This window comes from Silene latifolia, chromosome 8 (genome assembly GCF_048544455.1).
Source record: "Silene latifolia isolate original U9 population chromosome 8, ASM4854445v1, whole genome shotgun sequence".
Classification (NCBI taxonomy): Eukaryota; Viridiplantae; Streptophyta; class Magnoliopsida; order Caryophyllales; family Caryophyllaceae; genus Silene; species Silene latifolia.
Genome location: NC_133533.1, coordinates 44,345,075 through 44,370,624, shown reverse-complemented (window position 1 = coordinate 44,370,624; position 25,550 = coordinate 44,345,075).

Here is a 25,550-nt window from a genome sequence, read left to right as displayed (position 1 = left end):
TACTCAGAAACTTTGGATAGTGTACGACCTTATCCAGGGCGTACGAGAGTCATTCTAGGGATGGGATGCTAAAGAGGGACGATTCCTTATCTTTAGTACCTATGTCAAACATCGTTTTGTGCTTCGTTTGACCGAGGTATAAAGTTGATTCGAACGGGTTCCAAGCATCCAACAAATGCTTGGTGGCGACTCCGAACATCTCTAATCGTTTCGAGACCCTTGCCGAGACGAAACCGACCGATCTAAAAGGTTCGGTCGAAAGCATTTTTTACGCCGCCGAGCGTGGGTTTCAAGAAACCGCTGCCACTACCCACAGATCGGCTGGGCATATGCAGGTGGGCCCCGCGTCCACATGGGCACTTTCATCATACGTTCGAGTCGAGCAATCACTAATCGTAAACTTAGTTAATCTCGTTTCTTCAAACATGTAAGTATGAGAGTGTAAATCCCATCTTTTATTATTGTATTTTATTATTGTATCAATTAATGTAAGCTTTACGTAAAAAATATGCTTAAAACCGATTTACAAAACCTTTTATCAATTCTATATTTACGGATTAACAGCAGACAAACTTCGAGAAGAAACGCAGCAACTGTTGCGCCTCTTCGAAGAGTCGCAGCATCTGCTTCATCTCTTCCTGAGGCTGCCGCAGTTCCTGCTTTTCTCCTTCTTCTTCCGTCCTTTGTTTTCTTTTTCTTATTTTCTTCTTATTCATTCACATGTAATAATTATAATTCGTTGTTCTTAATAATTTATCACCTTTAAATTTCGACTTAAATCTCTAATAATCAATATTTGCGGGTTTTCGTCATTAAATTCAAACCCGATTTTTGGAGATTCGATTTGTACATATCAAATCTCTGGAATTCGACTTTTGTATATGTTTTCATCTGTGTATCACAACCTTCTTAATTGTTTGACCTAAATAAACTTAATTAACTTGTAATAATTTGACCTAAATAATTTGTAATTAATCTCTTATTAATCTTATTAGTTTTAGTTCGTTTTAATTCGCTTTTATGACCAATTCACGTGTGAATAACCTGTTAAATCACTTTCATCCGAGTCCAATATCAATAATCAATCATTAAATCTACCAACGAACATTAACAATCGCAGTTCTGACTTCACAGCCAGAACTCGCCTCAAGAACAGATGCAGTGACCACTGCGCCTCTTCTAAGGGACGCTGCTGCGCCTGATCCGGGTTGAGCTATGTCTCTGAACTTCCGTTCTTGCTTTGACCTAATTCGTTAATTATGTATTAATCGGCTATTAATCCTAATATCACCTCTAATCTGTCCGTGTTTTCTAACCCAGTTTATTTCCTCTTTCTTTTCTCAAATTATCCGTCTTAAATATATTTTTGACGTAAATCATTAATCCGTTGTAATTTATTATAATTTTAGTTATCGTTATTTATTAATTGTATTTTATTTATTTGTTCTCACATGTAATTAATTTTAAACCCTACTTCGACATCATTGAGTACTAAATTACATGTTCACCGACTTAGTTAACTATCACATGCTAGGTTTAAAACGTTGTTTGTTGCATTGCATGCATATAATCGACAACACATCGAGTATGAATTACTTCCCTAATCATTAGTAGAGGCCGCTATCGAGGCGGGTGGGATTAGGTGTTCGATTAAAGAGCTTCCTAATACGTACCCTCACCCCATACTCAAGATCTCTGTGAACATCCGTGTTCATTGGCATCCACGAGAGTCATTCTAGACATGGAATACTAAGGGTAACGAGTTCTTAGTGTTCATGTCACTACTTTGTGTCTTGACATGACACGAGGTATTCGAACGGTTTTCAATTTTCCACAATAAATTGGTGGCGACTCCACAAATGCAAACGCTTGTTTCCCAAGCGCCCCCGTGGGACCCCGTGTCCACAGTTTGGCGACTCCGCTGGGGGGTAATACACTTACGTGTTGCCAAGGGTGAAACTTGAACAAAGTTAGGGAATAGTTTATATGAGACAGTTGTCGGTTTTCATTACTCGGTCTTCTTAGATCGTTATATTCGGCCTTCCTAGGCCCAACCTAACCCATTCGACCAATCGTCCCGTCTGGACGATCCAAATTCTTATCTGGGCCTAAAGATAGATAGCGATTGACGTCAACCATACCGTGGTACATACTCTTGTTTGTATCAAGGGCTTTCACTACTCGAGGAAATGGACTAGGAACAGACCTTACTCATATTTGGCACGGACCTCTCCACAGACCAGGGTTTGATTGCTTGGTATGGAAACCCACCTTTTTAAGCCAAAACCCTTTTAATGCACTCAGCATACCGTTATAATGCCCATATATCACTACTACAAATGAGCACTTGGGCCACGGCTCAATTCGTGACGCAAGTGTTAAATTTCCGTGGCTAAATATTTGGCCACGGAAATACCTTCCGTGACGCAAGTGGCCGTGGTAAAGAGATAGCAACGTAAAAAACAAGAATGTGACTATTATTAAATTTTTGGCCACAGATTCTCTCGTGGCTAATAACTCCTGTGGCCAAAAAATTTCCCATGGCCAAATAATAATTCACGTGGCAAAAAATATATATGAAAATTAAATAAATAAAATGTTAAATAATTTTTTTTTCACGATCGATATTTTATCATATATGGAATAATGATAATTTCGGTACTGGTTTCACTAGTTAACTCGATTCATTTGAACGGTCTTTGGTTTTACCGGTCATGCATTCGCGCACATCAAAGAGGCTTCCCAGGAGGTCACCCATCCCAACACTACTCTCACCTGAGCACGCTTAACTATAGAATTCTTTTGATGTGCTACAGAAACTGAAAGTTAACTTTGTTGATATAATTAGTACTTTGAATCCTTTTAAGTTTATTTTTTTTCCTTTCAAAATTTACCTTTAGTACTATTTAATTACAAAAATGTTACATGATTTACGAATTTTTGCGGGAAAAACTTTATTTTGGCCAAAACAATCAAATTTTCGATGTTACCCTCCCGACTAATGATTTTGACGTCATTTTTTTTGCCCAAGTTAGCAAAACCATTTTCTCTAAAAAGAAACTTAATCGTGTTTTCCTAACATTTTTTTATTTCTTAAGTTTATCGACATTCTTATTTTCATTTCTCTTGTACTCAGTTTTTCGTATATTTTTTTACGCAAATGCTATTGTATGACCGTCGTACATACGATATGAAAAATTAACCATTTTTTTGGTAAAATAATGACCACTTTTAATAACTTAAGGTATTTTTCCCCCCAAAGTGGTCACTATTAACCAAAAAGTAGTCACTTTTTACTCAAAAAACACGTAAAACACTGTCGTATAACAGAATCGCTTATTTTCTTAAACTAATTTCTCTTTGTTATGATTTATCGTTTTTTTCTCAAATTTTTCACATTATTTGCACATGTGACTTTAAATTATTATAATTTCTATATTTTCCCTGCGATGTGCTCATTTTCAATGAAAAAAGTTTATCCATATTGAATTTTGGGTAAATTGATAAAAACTACCAACTTTAGTCATCTTTTTCATAATTAATACCAACATAATCAATAATTAGTAATCACTACCAAAATATTAACTTTTTTCTACGATAGATACCAAGTCGCCTTCTTACTCTAATTTTTTCCCTACTTTAAAGGTGTTTGCATCTAAGAGAAGGATTTTGGAAGTGGGTGAGTGGAGATTTGTACTTGAATGATAGCTTTTTGCAATTTTTCAAGTAGGTTGAGATTAGATTTTCAGGCAACTTAGTACCGATCGTAGAAAAAAGTTAATATTTTGGTATTGATTACTAATTATTGATTATGTTGGCACTGATAATGAAAAAAGGATCCTTATATTGGTAATGTATATCAATTAACCCTTGAATTTTTGATATTGATAATTTTTCCGATATGTTTTTTCTTAATTGATTTGTGGAAGATCATTTTTTTCTTTCAATTCTGAGCGCACTTATTTTATTTAATCAATTTTGTAATCTAATTATCGTTTTTTTCACTCTTAAAAAAAATTCCCAAACCTTTTTTTCCTCACCAAGTTAAATTTTATATCAAATTCAAATTTTTATATAAATAACTTACAAATAAAGTTGTAAATCAAATTCTGAATAATCCAATTTGACAATATGTTAATTTTAGATTTATCAAAGATAGATGATAAATATCATATTTATTTAATTTTATATGCTATGTCTTTCAGTGTGATACGATCATTTAAGATTGTTATTCAAGATTATAATGTTTTAATTAAAAAATTAAAAGAAATTCATGACTCTAATAAAAAGAATTACATATTAATACAAAATTCTTAAATTAGAAATGTTTTAAAAACCTGCAAAACGTAATTATGATTTCTAAAAGAATAAAAAAATTTAGACGATAAACTTTTCTTTGCTTGCATAAAAGTTTATAAAATTTTAAAATTTCTTATTAAAGTAAATAAAAAAATAAAAAATATTAATTAAATTAACCAAAGTGTTTGCAAAATTTTATATTTAAATGCATTTTCATATTATTTATATTTGATTAAATTTCTTTTAGATTTTAAGTTTGCCTTAACATGAAAATATCTTAATTTAAGTCGGTAAAAGATACTCGTCACGGGAGTTTGTTAGTTCTTGGCTAAAAAATTTTTTGCCACGGGTGTAGCCTATTTCGTGGCGCAAGAGACTTTTTGCCACGGGAAAAGTTATCCCGTGGCATAAATTTTTTTCCAAAATAATGAATAAATTTTTCCCGTGGCTAAGCAGTATTTAGCCACGAATTATAAATTCCCATGGCATTATTTGTGGCGCAAGTGACAATTTGTTGTAGTGTGTATGTATCGTATCGTATACGTGATCACCTTTTGTAAACAAAACTATGACAAAATTTTGTAAGATAAAATCCTTTTCAAAATATAAACATTTTCAAATTAGCGCAAAATAAGCCGAAACTCTGTCCAAATGTCGAGTCAAACTGTGGTCCTCAAACCCATTACAAAACCCGCGCAAAAAAAAATCCAAAAAAAAACGTTTTAAACCAAAGTATTTACAAATGTAAATATGTAAATTCAATTGGGCTAAGTTAGAGTCAAAGTTCAAACCGACTATGACCTAGTCGGAACTCTGTCGAGTTATAAACCCGTCTTCCTTTACATTTTGGGTCTTTTCAAATTCGAGTCAAATCCTAAGGCGTCACGCCGTCACTTTGGACCCCCTACCCCAAATTTAGTTAGGATCTAAAAATTTCCACACCTCGACTCACACACTCATGGCTAACACGTCGAGTCATTCCAAAATCCGTCTCTCGAATTCTCCTAATGACACGTTCGGGACACACATACCCGAACCTCAAGTCAATTCTATCTTAAAACACATGTCTTAGAATCAACACGTGTCATCAATCCCGTCAACCACATAAATGTCACTCCGTCAAAGTGAACACTCGAGTCTAAGGTCAAGGTCAAACACCGTGAGTCCAAACACGAGAAGTCACTCACAACATTTCCTGGATTCACAAGTTAAGAGTCTAGTCATCTCGTTTGGTCGTATAACCTTTGTTTATCGCCTTAGTATGCGTGATCCCATGTCGAATCAAGTTATAACACGTGTTATTTTCTTCTCGGTAGAAATTCTGCAATTTCCAATGAAAATGTTCAAGAATATTTATCTGTCGACGTCAAAGAATTAAGTACTGCAGTCACTAAGCTTCAGGCCACCGTCGAAGACTTGAGCGCTGGTGTCATCAATATAGAAAACCAAATGGGCATGATGAAACATTTACCATCTTCTCGTACCTCAAGGCCAGGTTATAGCTTCAACACAACTCACCCATCTAAGAATTGAAGGGTAATGAAGACAAGGGAGTCAACCTCTTGGAAACTCCACCCAGAAGGCCGGAACGAGCTCATAGGGAATTCATTGACCTCAGAACCACATATCAGGTAGCTCTACAAAGACTGGTTTCCTAGGGAAAACTTCATCCAATTGGTCCAACCCCAGACCCTGAAAATATATTGCCTAGGTGGAAGGGCAATTCATATTGTCAGTACCATCAAGGTAGGGGACACGATACGAAGGAATGCTTTTGTCTAAAGCATATTATTCAGGATATGATCGAGGATGGCAAGCTTCCTGTGCCACCTTCCGCCAAGAAATCCAAGAAGATCGACCCTTTTGGGTCCAATATCATTAAACATGATGAAGAATCATTCCAAGACTGTTCTCATCTCCTTGATCCTTATGACGACGAAGAAATCAATGTCCTCGAAGACGACAGTATCCAAAGTGTAATGCTCATGCTTTCCATTTCCTTCAACAATAAATTTTCCAAAATAGAGGGAGCTATTGATAGCCTAAACTCTCGACTTTCCAACATGGATAACCAACTTGCTGAAATGGGTAAGAAGCTTGATGCCCAACCTCTCAAGATGAAAAGTGTCCAGATAAACCCTCAACCTAACAATCCTAAGAAGAAAGCAAAAAGTGATTAATCTATTCCTAGTTCTTCTCATCCAGGAATCAAAATCAGTAAAGACAACCTCATGAAGCCTTCGTCAAAGAAACCTAACAACTCTCCCAGGCCATTCACAAGTCTAGGCATACCTTATGCCCTAGCCTTGAGCAAATTATCCTCCCTAGGTCTTCTTCAACCTATAGGACCTACACCTGACCCAGACAAGAAGTCTAAGTTCTGGGATGAGAATGCCTACTACAAGTACCATAGAGGCAAAGGGCACGATACAGAGAAATGTTTCAAATTAAAACATGTCATTCAGGATATGATCGAAGGCGGGAAGTTGTCCCTCTCAACCTTCAACAGTCCTCATGGATATACTACTTATCAGGAAACCCTTCTTGACTGTTATCCTTCCAATGTTCCCAATGATGAGAACGAGGTGCTCAAATGGGTGAATGCTCAAAGTCAGATGCCAATGCCAGTTACTGGAAAAGAAAATGTTCGAGCATGGGCCAATGATTACGAGTCTGGATCTAAGATCAAATCAGATCCGAGTCCGAGTCTTAGGCTTTCTATCCTATAATTGTTCTAGTATCTTTCTTAGTGTCTATTTCCATTCCTAGTGACAACCTGGGGGCTGTCCCACGAGTCACGTGTCTTTTCGAGTCTATGTTATATACATTCATTACTCATTTCAATAAAAGTACACTTTTCAATCCACATATTCTATCCAATCTCTTCCTTTACCCTTTCCTGTGACAACAAGAATTGATTTGAGACATTTTTAAAACGAACGACAACACATGCCAGGTCGATGTGAGTACACTTAGACGATGTTCCGTTCCAAGTTTTAGAGGACCTGAAACTCCGTGTTCATTCCTTACCCCTTCCAAGTCTGGCAATAGAAACCTCACTATACCCTAGTTTAGTACGAGCATATCTCAAGAGATTCTAGGACGAATCCAGACCATCTCCCTTGTTAACGATCCATGCCGGAAGGCAAGCCCATTTCCCACAATAAACAACCCCTGTTTGCTAAAGACCAACTCATTTCACACTAAAGGTGCTAGTCTGACCCAAATATATGGTAACAAGAAAATCCAAGGCGATACGAGCCATGATCAAAGATAAAGGCTCAATCAAGAGAAATGACCAGGATCAATATCCAAGGCAAGAGAGTCAAATGAATAAGGCTCAATCAAGCAAGTCAATGTCAATATCCAAAGTCAAAGTTATCTTCAAAAACCTGAATCAAGAATCCGAGCAAAAAGTCCAGATATATTTCAGACCACGAATTTGAGTCTGAATCAAGAAGAAGCCTGAAATCAAATACTGAGCAGAATAATGCTGAAGTCTATATAGAATCAAGACATCGATGAAGATGGTCAGCTAGCACCCTCGCTTAGCCTTTCACATCACACACTCTAAGTCCTTCTTGAGACCGTTACAGGGAGATCGTTAGGAATTTTGAGAATCCTCTCAAGCTCGTCAAATATACCCATTCCTTTAGGGCCAAGACATGGAAACTTGATCCCATATCAATTAACCTACCTTTATGTGCTCAGGCTACATCAAGCCAAGAGATTCCATTTCCAAGCCACATTACAAGCCATAATCCCATCAAGCCTCAACGCCACAAAATCAAGCTCCAGAGAGATGCTCATCAAAGCCTCTTATTTTCGAGCTCCACATTCCAAATATCCAATCCAGTTTCACCTTAACCCAGACACGGAGTCTTCCGATACTTTGCTACCCAAAACGGGACGAACCCATATCCATCCTTAGGGTTCACTTTCGAGTGTGCTCACATGACAAGGAAATTTTTGCAAAATTAGTTATACCTCTTTGGTCTATGATCAGAGGGAGTTATCTCAAATCGATTCTTTGAGTCACCAAAGGAATATACTCTCCTGACCCATGCACTTTAAGGTCCTGACAGCATAGCTTAGGCACACACCTGAACTTCGAGCATGGTTTGATTTCACCGCTTCAGGTGGATACGTAGGCAGTCCTTTCTTACACAAGAAGGATATAACCACAACACCCAAATAAAATTTACCAAACCTCAGAACTACGATCTAGTTTGATTTCACTTCATGTGAATACGTAGGCAGTCCTCAAGGACACAACCATCCCAACCACCAACTTTCAGCCTCAATTATCGACACCCATTTTATGACCATCCCTTTCCATTTCATAACCTTCCAACCACAATTTCCATTTATACCTCTTTACTGGGGGCTCCTTTTTGTCGCCCAGTCTCTTTTTTACCTAATTCCAGAGTCATCTTCTCATCCTGAGGGTTTCTCTTCTGAGATGCCACCCTTCCTTTATTCTTCTCTTATTTTGAGTCAAGCTAGTGGTTGGTCCGGACAATGACAAAGGTCTTAGATCGATTCTCCAAGTTATCGTGCCTCAAGAGGAGTCTCTTTTACAGCAAATGGTGGCGAAAGATGTCCAAGTAGACAGTTGATCCGTGGCTCATGCCTTGCCTTTATATGATGTCATCGTTCTTCCAATTCTTCTACCTTTGGAACTGATACGCGTTGTCGCCTATGCTTGGCAAGGGGTTGCGCATACTTAAGCAAAGTCTATCAAATTCATCCCTGTGTCGCGTCAAATCTAAGTCAATGTTGCGTCAGTCTACATTTTGCGTCCTGGTGAGTCGATGTCGTGTCGAGTCATGAATCTTGAGCCCATTGGATATGCATAACGCATTAAAAACGACAAATTTCTTTAAGCAAGTTTTAAATAACTTTTTATAAAGAAACAAATTTTGCAATGCCCATGTGCTTCCTCATTTGAGGTCCATGTGCTAATTGTTTATGTGCTTATATGCAATGTGCTATTTTCCTATTAGATTGCATTCTTGTGTGGCTACTAACCATGCTGGTGAGTGTCAGAAGCAGTGCTCGCTCCAACTGGGGGCTTCGCTTAAGTCTTCATTCTCCACAGCGCAGCAGTATTTTGCAGTATTGCTCACCCAAGGTTTCTCCCACGACGATCAATATGTTCCTAATCGTCAATGTGTTCCCCAGCGAGAGTTCATGATCACTAAATACAGTTCATGGGCTTCTCCTCTTTATCGGAATTTCGCTTGCAAATGATCCAAGCGGAATTTCTCGTCAGTGACGATAAGGACGCTTCATTGTCAATTTATTCTCTTCAGCGATTCTAAGGACGCGTCATTGTCAATTCTTTCTCTTCAGCGGTGCCAAGGGCGCGTCGTTGTCGATCAAACACCTTTATTTTCCTCAGCGATGCTAAGGACGCATCGTTTTCGATCCTTTGTTTTCTCCTCGGCGGTGCCAGGGACGCGCCGTTGTTGACTCAACATATTATTCTTCCCCACGGAGTTCGAGAGAAACAATTCCCGGAGAGTTCTGTTCTTTCAGATAACCCTTTTCAGGATAAACCTTCATATCTTTCAGAAACTTGGGGTAATCCTTTAGATGACCCTTTCAGAATAAACCTTCTGATCTTTCATAAACTTGCCTTAATCTTTCAGACAACCCTTCAAATCAGCCTTCGGATAATCTTTTCAGTAACCTTCAGATAACCCCCCTTTCAGTTCTTTTCAGTCCTTCAGAGAGTTATCCTTCAGCCTTCCCTTTAGAGAGACATGTCCTTCAGAGTTAGCCTTTAGAAGTGTTAAGAAGTATCTTCAAAATCCCTGTAACCCCTAATGCCTTCAGACACCAAGTTATCTTCAGACCAAAGAGTTTTGTCGAAGCGCCTTCAGTCCCGTTTCATCCAGAGGTGTCTCAGGTATGGTTTCTTCTTATGGCTGGCGAGCTTCCTTGCGTAGTCTAATGGACTTTAAACGACCCTCCCCGGAAGTCCACAGACTCTAAAATGTTCACGATGACAGGTCCTTGGCTCAGACCCCTTGAGCCGCCTCGCGTCGCCGTAGTCGTCAGGTTGTAATCTTCGATTGACCAGATGGCTATACTTTGACTTTCGCCTTGTCCAAGCCTCAGTCAAAGTGGGGGCTCTGTAGATACCTCATTTCTGCACCTCCCGCAAGCCACCCGGTGATGATTGGACCGCATGTTTGGTATACCGAACGATTTATTACAGTTCGTAAGTTTATCGTCAAGTGATAGCTCAAATACTTGTGTCTACCACTTGGTTGTCATCTACGCGCCATTACGGTCGTTTTGGCAGTAATTAGAGTTCATTTGGAGCCCAGGTCAAAAACCGCTTCATATTCTAATCAACTATTTTAAAATGCCAAGTCGGAATGTTCTGGATTATTCCGGATATTTGATACGGTCGTTTCTGTACCAAAAATAAATATCTACGTACAACTAACAGAAGTCAGCGGTAAGTAGGGTCGATCTCCACAGGGAGGCGGTCGCTATTCACTTGTCTATTCGGTCTGTCTAATGTCACAATTGGGGGTTTTGATTGTTTTGACTAAACTAAGGAGACTAAGGCAAGACAGATAAAGGTAAGAGAAATTAACAGTAAGAGAAGAGAACAAGGATTTCGGGTCATCAATGAACGTTAGTCAATTGCAGTTAAAGTCACAGATTAGTCGATGTGTCGGTCTAAGGGGCAACGAATATCTCCTTTCGGTCTCAATTCGCCCTAAAATGCTATTAGCTTAACTTTCGCCCTAACTAAAGCATCCTATTGTTCACTGCGGGTCTCACCCCTTCTAACCCTTCGGCCTAGGTCAAGGCTTACCAAAATTAAAAGGCTAATTGCTTCCAATCAACTAGCAGGATACAGTTATAGCAGTGATTAACAACATAGACTAAAACAACAATGACCAATCTATAAACCTAATTAGCAATTAACATTCATCCATTGAATCACCTAATCCTAGCTGGAGAATTAGCTAGACATGAATAAAAGAGAAAGAACAAGGGAAGGAAGAACAATAAACATTAAATAAATTAAAGAGAAGAGGGAGAGAGAGAATTACGAAAATAGATCCGGAATTAATAGAGGAACAAAGTAGCAGCAGTCAAAGTAACGTATGTGGTCTGTGAGACCGTTACAAATGACGTCCTACCTTCCTATTTATAAGAAAATAGGATTATTGATTAACCTAATGACGAAATAAAACTAAAAGCCCAAGCCCATAAGAGAATCCTTTCAATCGAGTGATTTAGAACCACTCGATCGAGCAAATCCGAGCTCAAACCGTTCGATCGAGTGAAATAACCACTCGAACGAGCAAACCTAAATATAACTCTGTTCGATCGATTATAAATTCTTCTCGATCGACTATTATTTAATCTAAAACCACTCGATCGACTAGTAAAGCACTTGATCGAGTAGAATCTAACTTCAGCGGCTCACAACCTCGTTAGTTTCAGCTTTGACTTGTCTTTTAGCTCCCGAAATGGCTTCACGCATCCCAAGACAGCTACATTTCCGCTCCAAATTCACTCTTCCTCCAAATGCATGCAAAACGGACGGTAAAACGCTTGATTTCACTACTTTTTGGTCCATTCCTGCAAATAGAGCAAAACACACCAAAGTAACATATTCGGGGCATTTCGTAGCATAAACTACGATAATAGCATAGAAATACGTGCATAAAAAGGCCTAAAAAGACTATATAAAATGCACGTATCAAATCTCCCCAAACCAAACCTTTACTCGTCCTCGAGTAAACTAAATGCAAACTAATGGAACGGAAAAGATAACTCAGAGCTAGCTACAAATGCCCACTTAAACCAATTTAATGCAAGCCAACTAACACTTATAGCAAACAGTCAAATGCAAACGAGTTGTAAGATGTTTATAAAATAGCTGAACCGTCGACCTTGCAAGACCTTTAAAATTGGACTCTCACGGGTCACTCTTCTCTCATGAAGCAAGGGGTGAACATACATATGTAAGAGAGAAAGAAAAATAGTCGCTCACCTAGACTACGGCCCACATAAACATGCATGCAACTAATATGATATACAATTCTAGCTACCGTACACACATTCCAACCAAACAAGGTCCTGTCACAGCTGAGGGCTTACGAAAATATGGTAAAGTGAGGCAATGGGTAAGAAAAGACAAAACATTTATGGGAATGTGGAGGTATAGGTGATCAAGCTAGTACCTAAACAAAACCATATGACAACATCCGTTTCTCATCCAATTATGAATTAAGCACATGCCCTTCATTTGGCACAAAACTCACCAAACCGAACTAAACTTATTGCTCAAATGACATAAGATAGAACATAGGAGCATAAACCTTCTCATCAAACATCATCTTTTTTTTTTTCAATTCTTTTCTTCTATTTTTTTCGGTTTCTTTCTTTTTCCACTTTTTTTTCTTTTCACGTTATTTTTTTTCAACTTCTTTTTTTTCGAATTCCTTTTTTTTTCATTTCCTTTTTTCTTCATCCTCCTTCTCTTCTTTTCTACCAACTCCAAATCGATATGATATGAACCAAATTTGGCACAATGAAATATATACCGCAAAAACAATCTAAACTAGTTTGACAAGGCAGGTTAAATTTGGAATGTAGTTAAGGGTCAACAGGCAAATTTGGCTAATGTGGAGTTAAATGGGTAAAAATGAAAGAAAAGGGAAATCGTAAGCACCTCCCTGCATGTGACACCAACCACTAACCCGAATGTATGCAGGCAAAAAGCAATTGAATTTCATATACATGCAAATTAATGATACATGATATGCAAGGAGTAACTACTCACAATCCTACATGAAACTGGTCACAAATTACACCAGTTTATAAGGCTCTAAATCTCAGAAATTATAAGTAGCTTGCCAAAATTTCAGGTCAAGTCTATTCGTTCAGCTAAATTTAACATAAACTCGTAGATATGCAATAAGACAAAGCTAAAAGATAACAGTTTATTGCAAGGCTTAAGCAAAAAGACAAATTATAGTGCAATATCATCACTGAAATCCACCGTTCCGACTCAACCTATATGCAAAAATAAACGTGAAATTTTTTTGAATTTTTTTTTTTTTTTTTTGAATTTTTCAATTTTTATGAGATTTTGAATTTTATAAAGAATAAACAACAATGCAATACGAAAATTAAATATGATAACAGAAATGCAATAAAAACAGTATGCAGACACAGATATGGATGCATAACCTCCCCAAACCAAACCGTACAATGCCCCCATTGTACCAAAAACATGGAAAGGAAATGCAAACTGAAAGAGAAAGAGAGTAGATACGAAAAGCTTACAAGATTGCGCGAATAAGGGACCTCCCCAAACCGACCATGAACATGGGAGGTTGCTAAAGAGCCCAGAATACCGTCACAGGAAGCTAATCCAAGTCAAAACCACTCGATGGCACTCGATCGAGAAGATTTAGTGGTCGATCGAGTGGGTTGGGCATCCAAAACTACTCGATCGAAAGGAAATTAGGTCGATCGAGTTGTTCTCTCTTTGCAGGTGCTCGATCGAGTGAAATAAATACTCGTTCGAGTGATTTCAGCAGAAAAAGCTCTGATCGAGTACAAAAAGTACTCGATCGAGTGATTCTTAGTGTGTTCCTGCAAAACGCAATAAAAATAACCCGCAAACCAACAAAACACGCGTAGCTGAGATAGTCTATGGTATGAAAACCATTTATTACAACTGAAAGGAAATAGAAAATGAATAACAAAATCTCCGGGTTGTCTCCCGGACAGCGCTAGCTTCAGTCAGGTCCCAGCTCGACCTTCTTTTTCTTCGAGCCTCTCTAATCAGTCATAATCAAAACAGCTCAAAGCGCGCAGCAACCGATCAAACGGCTGCGCATGTGCTACACAGAAATGTAAGTAGCACCATAGTGGAATAGCAAAATAGGAAAATAAAATGTATAACTGTTTAAGTCTAACAAATTTCCTATGAGAGCTCCTAAATTTGTCCACAAAATAAAGGAGCGCCGGAGCAATTGACAATAAATTAGGGCCTCGTTTCAGATTAACGAAATTGAAATGATAAGGACGGTGAAAAATCGTTAAATTACATGACCAACTGGGAAGGGGCAAAGCATTAAAATGCGAAGCATAAGTCAAACGAGGCAATGTACTATTTAAACAAACAATAATAATAAAATTATCGTTAACTACCTCGGGTTGGTTGCTCTCAATGACGGAATCATTGACAAAGGAAGACATTACCTTTTCCGTGCTAGGAGCAATTACCGACTCAGCTGCCTCCTCGTCACCCTCCTCAGTGGATTTCACCCCGTAAATCGCAGCCTCAAGTGCATCCAACTCGGCCTTGAATAGGGGCGATTCACCGTATCCATTATCTGAAGGAAAAGTAGATCTATATACTCAACATATTCATATATGTGTGTTAATTTACTCATAAATATTAATTGGTGATCTTATGCATGCAAACTATAAACTATTTAAAAGAAGAAATCTTCATCTTACAATGTGATTTCGGTTTATAAGGGCACAAGAGAGATCTCCTTCTCTCTTTTCTTGTGCTTTCCTCAATGGATGAACAAAGACCCAAGTGTAGGATCTCTCCCAAAGCTTAATACCCAAAGCACACTCTTAATAAAATTAATATTATAAATACTAGTACAATATTAATTTTGTAGAAAAATTGACCCAAAAATTATTTGGTTTCACTCCCAAAACCGGTTGAGAGAGAGGAAGAATAGAGGAAATTTTATCTTTCTAAAACTTCTTATTTTTAGATGAATGAATAATAATATGTCACAAGTAAGTATACTAGTGAACATAAGGCAAAAATAAGAAGAAAACCAACATGGTTTTCTTCCCCAAAACCGGTGGGAGAGGAGGAACAAAAGGAGCCAATGCATGCTCTTGGTTGCCTTCACAAGAATATGTAGGCATGCAAGTCTAGTATTAGATAAACATGATTATGTTTACCACTAATACAATTATCCTAATAATTTCCTAATTCTCTCCAATATTTCGGTCAATAGGATAAAATGGACTCCATTTTATCTTTGTCAAAATGTCAATTTGTCATATGTCACATATCACATGTCACATAAATTTGTTATGTATTTTTAACATATTAAAAATCAATGTATTAATAAAAATACGTCATGTACAAAAATCGACCTAGTAATTCATAATTACTTGTACCAAAATATTTTACCAATTATAAATCACAATAATTTGTATTTATAATAATTCATTCAATTTCAATTGTTTCTTTAAACAATAATTTCATCTGAATAATGAAACAATTCGATTACTCAAACCGTATCTCATTTAATCATATTATAATGAAATACGTAAATTTTACTTCCAAAATCGTCCGTCAATTTTAAATATTTTAATTGACCCGCATTTTCATACGATCAATTAAATGATCAATTAAGAGTGTTGCCCTATAGGTATGACCTAGGAGATCAACTGATCACCACCGTCGCACGACAGTAATGTCAAACTCTAGTCAGCCAATCATTACCGATATGTGTGGACCATTTGACAGTATAAATACTTCCCAATCGTATTCTTTCAAAATGAGATTTAAACATGTGATCATCATGATCAACAGTTGTGATCGCATTATTGTCGGAGGACACATATTCCAACATTATCATCATCAAAATCGTCATCTAGAATGAACCCAAGTGACGAATCAATGCTCTCGCTGGCCAGACTACTCGATCGAGTAGAATTGTCACTCGATCGAGAAATTTCCTCCTGATTTTCACTCGATCGAGTGCTTTGAACTACTCGATCGAACGGTTTTTCTGGAAATTCACTCGATCGACTAATATAAGTCACTCGATCGAGTGATTCTTCCTGTACAGTGCTGAAATCCTCGTGTAAGGCATTGAAATATGATAGAACTTCGTAATCCGAGTCATAAAAATCATCCTCAGCATTGGGCAACACAGTTTCTTCACGGGAAAAACCGCTCTCGGCAAAGTATACCTTCTCTGGTTGCCTACTATCCGACTCAGCTGCTAACTGAGCAATTTCAGACTCCAGCTCAATGAGTTGAGCTTCCATACGTCTATCACACTCTTGCCTTTTGGATGCAAGTGTCTCCAATAAAGATTTCAGCTCCGCAATCTCTTCTTTCCGTATATCAGGAGGAATTTGTTGTTGCGGTGGCCAGACAAACGAGGCTCTTGGTAGCCTCGTTGATAGGGTAGATGCGGCGGCACAACTACAGAGGAATGGCTAGCTCGTCCCCAAAGCCCGAACTCGAGGATCTCGTCATTTTCTGCCATGCAAAAGGCTGCATTGTGCTCAGCAGCACCACATCTCCCGCAGTAAATCACCTGTTGCGCCACATAATGAGATATAGGTGATGGGTCAAAGGTACTCAAGCCTTCCCTTTGACGATCTTTTACCTAGAACTGTCTAGGTAGAACCTGTAAGGCCTATCAAAACAGCACTAAAGAAAAATATTAGAACGGCCTCAAGGGAAAAATCCCCTGAGGCTAAAACAGACAAAAATTAAACAAGTAAATAAAATAGTTGCCTCCCCGGCAACGGCGCCAAAATTTGATAAGGTCGTTTCTGTACCAAAAATAAATACCTAAGTACAACTAACAGAAGTCAACGGTAAGTAGGGTCGATCTCCACAGGGAGGCGGTCACTATTCACTTGTCTATTCGGTCTGTCTAATGTCACAATTGGGGGTTTTGATTGTTTTGACTAAACTAAGGAGACTAAGGCAAGAGAGATAAAGGTAAGAGAAATTAACAGTAAGAGAAGAGAACTAGGATGTCGGGTCATCAATGAATGTCAGTCAATTGCAGTTAAAGTCACAGATTAGTCGATGTATCGGTCTAATGGGCAACGAATATCTCCTTTCGGTCTCAATTCGCCCTAAAATGCTATTAGCTTAACTTTCGCCCTCACTAAAGCATCTTATTGTTCACTGCGGATCTCACCCCTTCCAACCTTTCGGCCTAGGTCAAGGCTTACCAAAATTAAAAGGCTAATTGCTTCGAATCAACTAGCAGGATACAATTATAGCAGTGATTAACAACATAGACTAAAACAACAACGACCAATCTATAAACCTAATTAGCAATTAACATTCATCCATTGAATCACCTAATCCTAGCTGGAGAATTAGCTAGACATGAATAAAAGAGAAAGAACAAGGGAAGGAAGAACAATAAACATTAAATAAATTAAAGAGAAGAGGGAGAGAGAGAATTACGAAAATAGATCCGGAATTAATAGAGGAACAAAGTAGCAGCAGTCAAAGTAACGTATGTGGTGTGTGAGACCGTTACAAATGACGTCCTACCTTCCTATTTATAAGAAAATAGGATTATTGATTAACCTAATGACGGAATAAAACTAAAAGCCCAAGCCCATAAGAGAATCCACTCGATCGAGTGATTTAGAACCACTCGATCGAGCAAATCCGAGCTCAAACCGTTCGATCGAGTGAAATAACCACTCGATCGAGCAAACCTAAATATTACTCTGTTCGATCGATCATAAATTCTACTCGATCGACTATTATTTAATCTAAAACCACTCGATCGACTAGTAAAGCACTCGATCGACTAGAATCTAACTTCAGCGGCTCATAATCTCGTTAGTTTCAGCTTTGACTTGTCTTTTAGCTCCCGAAATGGCTTCACGCATCCCAAGATAGCTACATTTCCGCTCCAAATTCACTCTTCCTCCAAATGCATGCAAAACGGATGGTAAAACGCTTGATTTCACTACTTTTTGGTCCATTCCTGCAAATAGAGCAAAACACACCAAAGTAACATATTCGGGGCATTTCGTCGCATAAACTACGATAATAGCATAGAAATACGTGCATAAAAAGGCCTAAAAAGACTATATAAAATGCACGTATCAATATTTCTATTCCATAATTTTAATATTTTTAATCTTTTCGTATAATATCACCCGAAAATCATATTTTAAAGAATAAGGAAGTCAAGATCTACCGCAATTCCCTAAAAGAAACGCGGAAAATCTTTCTTCCGCAGGAGGAAACCTTTGGGGAAAGGACGTAGCACCTGCTGCGCCTCTTCGAAGGGTCGCACCAGTTGTTGCGCCTTTTCCGCAGCCCTTTTCTGCGTATTTTCAAATCTTTTCGAGATTTTTTTTCAAAGTTTCACTCATACCATAATTCCTTCGTGTGATTAGTATAAATAGGGACTTTCGTTCCTCATATTTCTCACGCGAGTGTCCACCCTTCTCTTCTCCCTTTGCATTCTAATTAAGACCGTGCTCTAAGCTTATTGACGTCTACGTGCTTGATCAAGCGACCACGTAAGCTCAGATCCTTCTGAGTACCAGTCACGTTGCATGACCGACCAATTTGACCAACTCCATCTCAATTAATCAATCAATTTAATCTAAATCCTCTAACGAGGGCACTTTCATCATACATTCGAGTTGAGCAATCACTAATCGTAAACTTAGTTAATCTTGTTTCGTCAAACATGTAAGTTTGAGGGTGTAAATCCCATCTTTTATTATTGTATTTTATTATTGTATCAATTAATGTAAGGTTTCCGTCAAAAATATGTTTAAAACCGATTTATAAAACCTTTTATCAAACCTATTTGTACAGATTAACAGCAGACAAACGCAGAGAAGAAACGCAGCAACTGTTGCGCCTCTTTGAAGAGTCGCAGCATCTGTTGCGCCTCTTCCTGAGGCTGCCGCAGTTCCTGCTTTTCTTCTTCTTCCACCGTCCTCTGTTGATTCGTCCTTTGTTTTCTTTTTCTTATTTTCTTCTTATTCATTCACATGTAATAATTATAATTCATTGTTCTTAATAATTTATCACCTTTAAGTTTCGACTTAAATCTCTAATAATCAATATTTGCGGGTTTTCGTCATTAAAATCAAACCCGGTTTTTGGAGATTCGATTTGTTCATATCAAATCTCTGGAATTCGACTTTTGTATATGTTTTCATGTGTTTATCACAACCTTCTTAATAGTTTGACCTAAATAAACTTAATTAACTTGTAATAATTTGACCTAAATAATTTGTATTAATCTCTTATTAATCTTATTAGTTTAAATTCATTTTAGTTCGTTTTAATTCGCTTTTATGACCAATTCACATGTAAATAACCTGTTAAATAACTTTCATCCGAGTCCAATATCAATAATCAATCATTAAATCCACCAACGAACATTAACAATCGCAGTTCTGACTTCACATCCAGAACTCGCCTCAGGAACAGACGCAGTGACTACTGCGCCTCTTCCAAGGGACGCAGCATTTGTGCGCCTGTTCCGGGTTGAGCTCTATCTCTGAACTTCCGTTCTTGCTTTGACCTAATTCGTTAATTATGTATTAATCGGCTATTAATCCTAATATCACCTCTAATCTGTCTGTATTTTCTAACCCAGTTTATTTCCTCTTTCTTTTCTCAAATTATTCGTCTTAAATATATTTTTGACGTAAATCATTAATCCGTTGAAATTTATTGTAATTTTAGTTATCGTTATTTATTAATTGTATTTTATTATTTTGTATGGTTTATTTATTTATTCTCACATGTAATTAATTTTAAACCCTACTTCGACATCATTGAGTGCTAAATTACATGTTTACCGACTTAGTTAACTATCACATGCTAGGTTTAAAACGTTGTTTGTTGCATTGCATGCATATAATCGACAACACATCGAGTATGAATAACTTCCCTAATCATTAGTAGAGGCCGCTATCGAGGCGGGCGGGATTAGGTGTTCGATTAAAGATCTTCCTAATACGTACCTTCACCCCTTACTCCAAATCTATGTAAACATCCGTGTTCATTGGCATCCATAAGAGTCATTCTAGACATAGAATGCTAAGGGTAACGAGTTCTTAGTGTTCATGTCACTACTTTGTGTCTTGACATGACACGAGGTACTCGAACGGTGTCCAATTTTCCACAATAAATTGGTGGCGACTCCACAAATGCAAACGCTTGTTTCCAAAGCACCCCCGTGGGCCCCCCGTATCCACACAATGTCCCAAATTAAATAGGAAGCATTGGGTGGTACTGGCAATCCAAGTGGAAACAAAAACAGTGTACTGGATTGACTCTCGCGAAGGCAAACCCTCTGACAGTTATGTAAGGATGATAACTGAGCAAGTTTACAGCCTTCAATAATGTCATTTGTTATTGCATGACTTAATCCATATATATATATATATATATATATATATATATATGCAAATAATAATGACATGTGTGTGTATTTATGAATTAGTGTTTTTGAAGCAAAAAAAAGATTATGTCCACTTGGAAAATATGAAAGCAACATTGTTCCCATTTTTATCACGCCATTAGTAAGTGTATTCTTAATAATTACTCATATCATTTAAATAATGTTTATGCGAGAGGTTGATTATCTAATTCATCTGATTTGTTTGTGATTTATATAATAGTCTCCTAAAGCACCAGACGACAAACAATGCGCCTTTTACGTTTTACAGCCCATGTGGAAGGTTATCAACGGAAAACTTTCTACCATTCATGTAACACCCTGTAATTTTCACGTCATCCTATATAATTAAGCTCCTATTTTAAATAATAAGAATAATTAACAATAAAATATTATCCTTTAAAATCTATTATTTTTCGACAAAGATATCCAAATACCCATCTTAAATTTACACTCCTCAAACTAGCGAATAACTACTTCGTGTTGCTCCTAATTTTAAGATATTTTAATGACATATTTAGCTCTTAGTCATAAAATTAAAGTTGTAGATCTTTTTCTTAGCTTTCCAACGCCACCAAATACACCTCAATCAGAGTTCTGTAGAGGAAATTATGCTTGAAATACGAGAGGCTATCACAGAAATCCGCGAACAAGACTCACACGTTGTTCCTCTTTTCACCTTGATTTATCATTTACCTCATCACCTAGGCACATGGCAAGTTGACAACTTGATTTTTTTTCCTTGGAGCCCAAGGCCTACCCTCATAGGCATGTGACTACTTTACTTAAAGTAATAGCAAAGGTTTAGCCTTAATCATTCCCCTAACCTATTCCTCTTTAGCCTCCTACTCATCTATAACTTACACAACACAATTTGTACTCACAAAATCTCTCCCCTTTGCCGTGAGCTTCTACCCCAATTCTCTACATTTCATTTCTTTTATTCTCACACCTCTTTCATCTTATTCATTAGTAAGTAAGGTGAGCAAGAGATATTGATTGAGGGAGATCATTTGGGTTGATCTTATAACACTATCCTACTTATTTACTAATCTTAATCTCTATCAAGGTAACTAGGTTTTCTCCTTTCTATGATTTTTATAATTTCAAGTGCTCTTATGAGGTTATAATAAGATTGATAATATATATAATGTTTAAAATCATGGAAATATATGAGATTCATGATTTATATATAAATAGTAGTTTTTATTATTTTGTGATGAATATATACTTATTTAAATGTTTTCTATGATTTATTTGGGTTTTTATGTGATTTAACAATCTAATCAATATGTAAAATATATGGATGATTATAAAAATTATATTTTTGATTGTATTCTGATTTATTATAATTATTTATGAGTTTTCATGTGATTATCTTAGTTCTATAATTATCATATGTTTATTTGTTGTTATTTGATATTTAATCATAGTTTTATGTGATAATCGTCTACTAAATATATAAAACATAAAAATAATTTTGACAATTTACTTCCTTCATTTTATTCTGGCCTATTATAACTTATATAGTATTAAAATTGATTATTTTATTTTTATAATTATTATTGATCTTATTTAATATATATTCGTGTTTTATGCAATTAATCTCAAGTAAATATGTAAAATATATAAATAAATGTGAAAATTGAATGTTTTATCATAAGAAGACTTATTTTAGTGTATTAAAGTTTTGCATGTTGATTTTGTAATTTGTATTATTACTTTTGAACTTTATAACTAATTAGTCCATAAATAAGGTTTAATTGTGTTAGAATAATAAATAAATATAAATCAAATATTTACAATTTTTTATGCATATTCTATCCTATACTTATGAAAAATAAATTATTAATGGTCGTGGCATAATTTTCTTAATTATTTCTTTATTTATGCATGAAATCTCCTATTAAATGCTATTTTAAGTTAAATATATGAAATGATGTTAAATAATTTATTAGGTACTGTTTTTATTGAATTCATAGCTCCCTAAAATGTATAGTAATTTTGCATGGCCAGAATATAACTTTTTTTTTAATTGTTTAGAATAATAGGTGTTTAATTAACATGATTTAATAAATGTTTGTTAAGGAAATAAGTAATAACATATTTGATGTTATATATGATTGTGAATATATTCTCCATAACGATGTGTATAATGTTAGATTACAATAATGTATGTGTTAAAAATTGATTGTTACTTCTACAATGCTAAATGTCATATATACGCTTTTTTGTGATATTGCCTTTCATAAATTATATATTGACATGAGTGTTTTTTGTTTTATATTTGGAAACGTTGAACTTATACTCTAGCTTTCATGACCATTATTGAATTTCATTTGATATTATTTATCGCTCAGTTATGAGCATTTTGGCATGTTAACCTGAGGTTATTCATGGTGCACATTTGTTATATTTTGGACCTTGTTCCATTTTATATATGGTTTAGCTAGAGTATAAGATATCGAGTAGATTTCAGATTATTGGTCTACTTGAGAAGAGCAATACCAAACTGGATAGGTTTCAGGTTATTGGCCTACCTAGTACCTGACATGGTTTCAGGTTATTGGCCTGCTACCAGTTGACCGTCCTTTTTGGATACTCTTATGAGTCTATGGATATGTCGTTTGGGGGTCAAGGGTCTGCATTTTTACGCCTTGACTGGTTAAGGGTCTGCACATTTACGCCTTAACTAGACATTATGTTCCTCGAGAGTCTGGCCAGTCTTAGACATGGGTTCACGGTTATGTGTCCCGCCGTAGGGTTATTTTGGTGTCATGTTATTGACACCAAGGTTTAGGGTTTCAGGTTATTGGCCCTAGACGGTGCTCGTTCTTGTCTCGTGTTATTCTATATATTTATGGTCCAAATTATGGATGTTTATATCACTCTTTGTTGTCATTACACATGTCTTATGCCATTCAGGTAAATTTTAATTATTCTTTTTTATTATGGCCACGTTTTTCAAAGTATTCCTTATAATCGTGTGAGTAATATGAAATTTGTAATTTGGTGTCACATTTTAAATAACCAAGTGGTATCACAATTATGGTTTGTTATTACATATTTGTGATTACATACTTTAATTTAGTTACTTCCTATGAAATTCATATGTTTTCATATTTTAAATGGATTATGTGTTGTCTCTTATTATTTACTCATAACTATTTGTTGATTTTTCTTAAGTCATGGCTGGGAGGACTCCTAGTTACTCCCCATTGACGGTGGTTGTTGATATTTTTTTTTCAGGTTGATGTGCTTCTTGGTCATGGATGGGTTTAAGAGAGAACCTGCGACGGACCTCATACTGTGCGACGTTTCGATGCGACGGACACATTGCGACAGAATACTAATCCGTAGCAAATTTAAACCTATGACGGACCTCATACTGTGCGACGGACTTGCGACGGATTTTCCGTTGTAGCCTATTTTCCCAGACCGCCAAATTTTCTGACATGGCGGGAGGTCTGCGACGGAATTTCCGTCGCTATATTAAAATAATAATAAAATATGCGACGGAAATTCCGTCGCTGCATTAAAATAATATTTTACCTGCGACGGAATTTCCGTCGCAGACATTTTTTAGTGTCCAGCTGTACACCTCTTAACACGCTGGAAAAATAATATTATTTTATGTCTGCGACGGAAATTCCGTCGCAGGATTTATTATTATTTTAATTTTGCGACGAAAAGTCCGTCGCAGGCTTTTTTTATACGGGCAGCAGCAGCTTCCTTTTGCTTCATTATCACTCTTCAATTATTTACCCCAAAACTCCCAAAAACCCGTCTCCCTCAATCCCACCACCACCACTCCCACCACCACCACTCCTACCACCACCATACTCCTCAAATCACTCCTCCTATTTCTCCTTTCTCCTTTCCCTTTTTCCCCTTTCTTCTTCTTTCCCCTTTCTTCTCCTTTCCCCTTTCCCTTTTTTTTTTCTGCCGCCGCCGCCGCTCCCTCCCCTTGTCTCCTTCTCTTAATTAATATAAGGTTTGTTTAATTTATTTACTATTTTGATTAATTAGGGTTTATGGTTATTGTTTTGATTAATTATGATTAGTGTAGGATGCTTAGTATTATTAGGATTGTTTAGTTTAGTTGAAAGCCAATTTAGGATGTTTAGTATTATTAGGATTGTTTAGTTTAGTTGAAAGCCAATTTAGGATGTTTAGTATTATTAGGATAGTGAAATTTAGTTAAAAGCCAATTTAGGATGTTTAAATCAATTTTATAATACTTAGTTTAATTAAGTTTAGGATTGTTAAAATAAATTAGTTTAATTAATATCCAATTTAGAATGTTTAGGATTATTAGGGTAGTTTAATTTAGTTAAAAGCCAATTTAGGATGTTTAAATCAATTTTATAATGCTTAGTTTAATTAAGTTTAGGATTATTAAAATGATTTAGTTTAATTAAAAGACAATTTATGATGTTTAAACCAATTTTAGGATGCTTACTCTACTTTTACTTAGTTTTATAAGGTTTATTAGTCATTATTAAGTTTGTTTTGATAAGTTGTGTACATTTGTGTCATGTGTATTTTTTTTTTACAAATATTAATTCATCTTATGCTTGTGTTGTGATTGTTAATATATTTTTGACCTAGTACCCGTTCAGGGATTACACATTAGGTGTAATTCTTGAATAGTCCCCGTTTTGGGACTGTCTTTGAATCTTTTATGCCATTTAGGTGGTAAATACTCAATTTTTTTTTTGATTGTTATGAGAAAAAATTTGGTTGACATTTCCTTTAATGTTCTCCGAATACATATGTAGAGTGAGAATTCATTCTAAATAATGTATTTGGAGAAGCGTAAGGAAGTTTGAATTTTTGTCTCATTACAATCAAGAAAAAAAATTGGGTATTTACTAATGGTATGAAAGATTCAAACATGGGTTTAGGTTGGAGAGATAAGGACCCCAATACTGAAAGTATTTTTTTGCAGGTTGTGGTGGTTGTTGTTGTTGTTGTTGTTGTTGTTGTTGTTGTTGTTGTTGTATGAAACATTCAAAG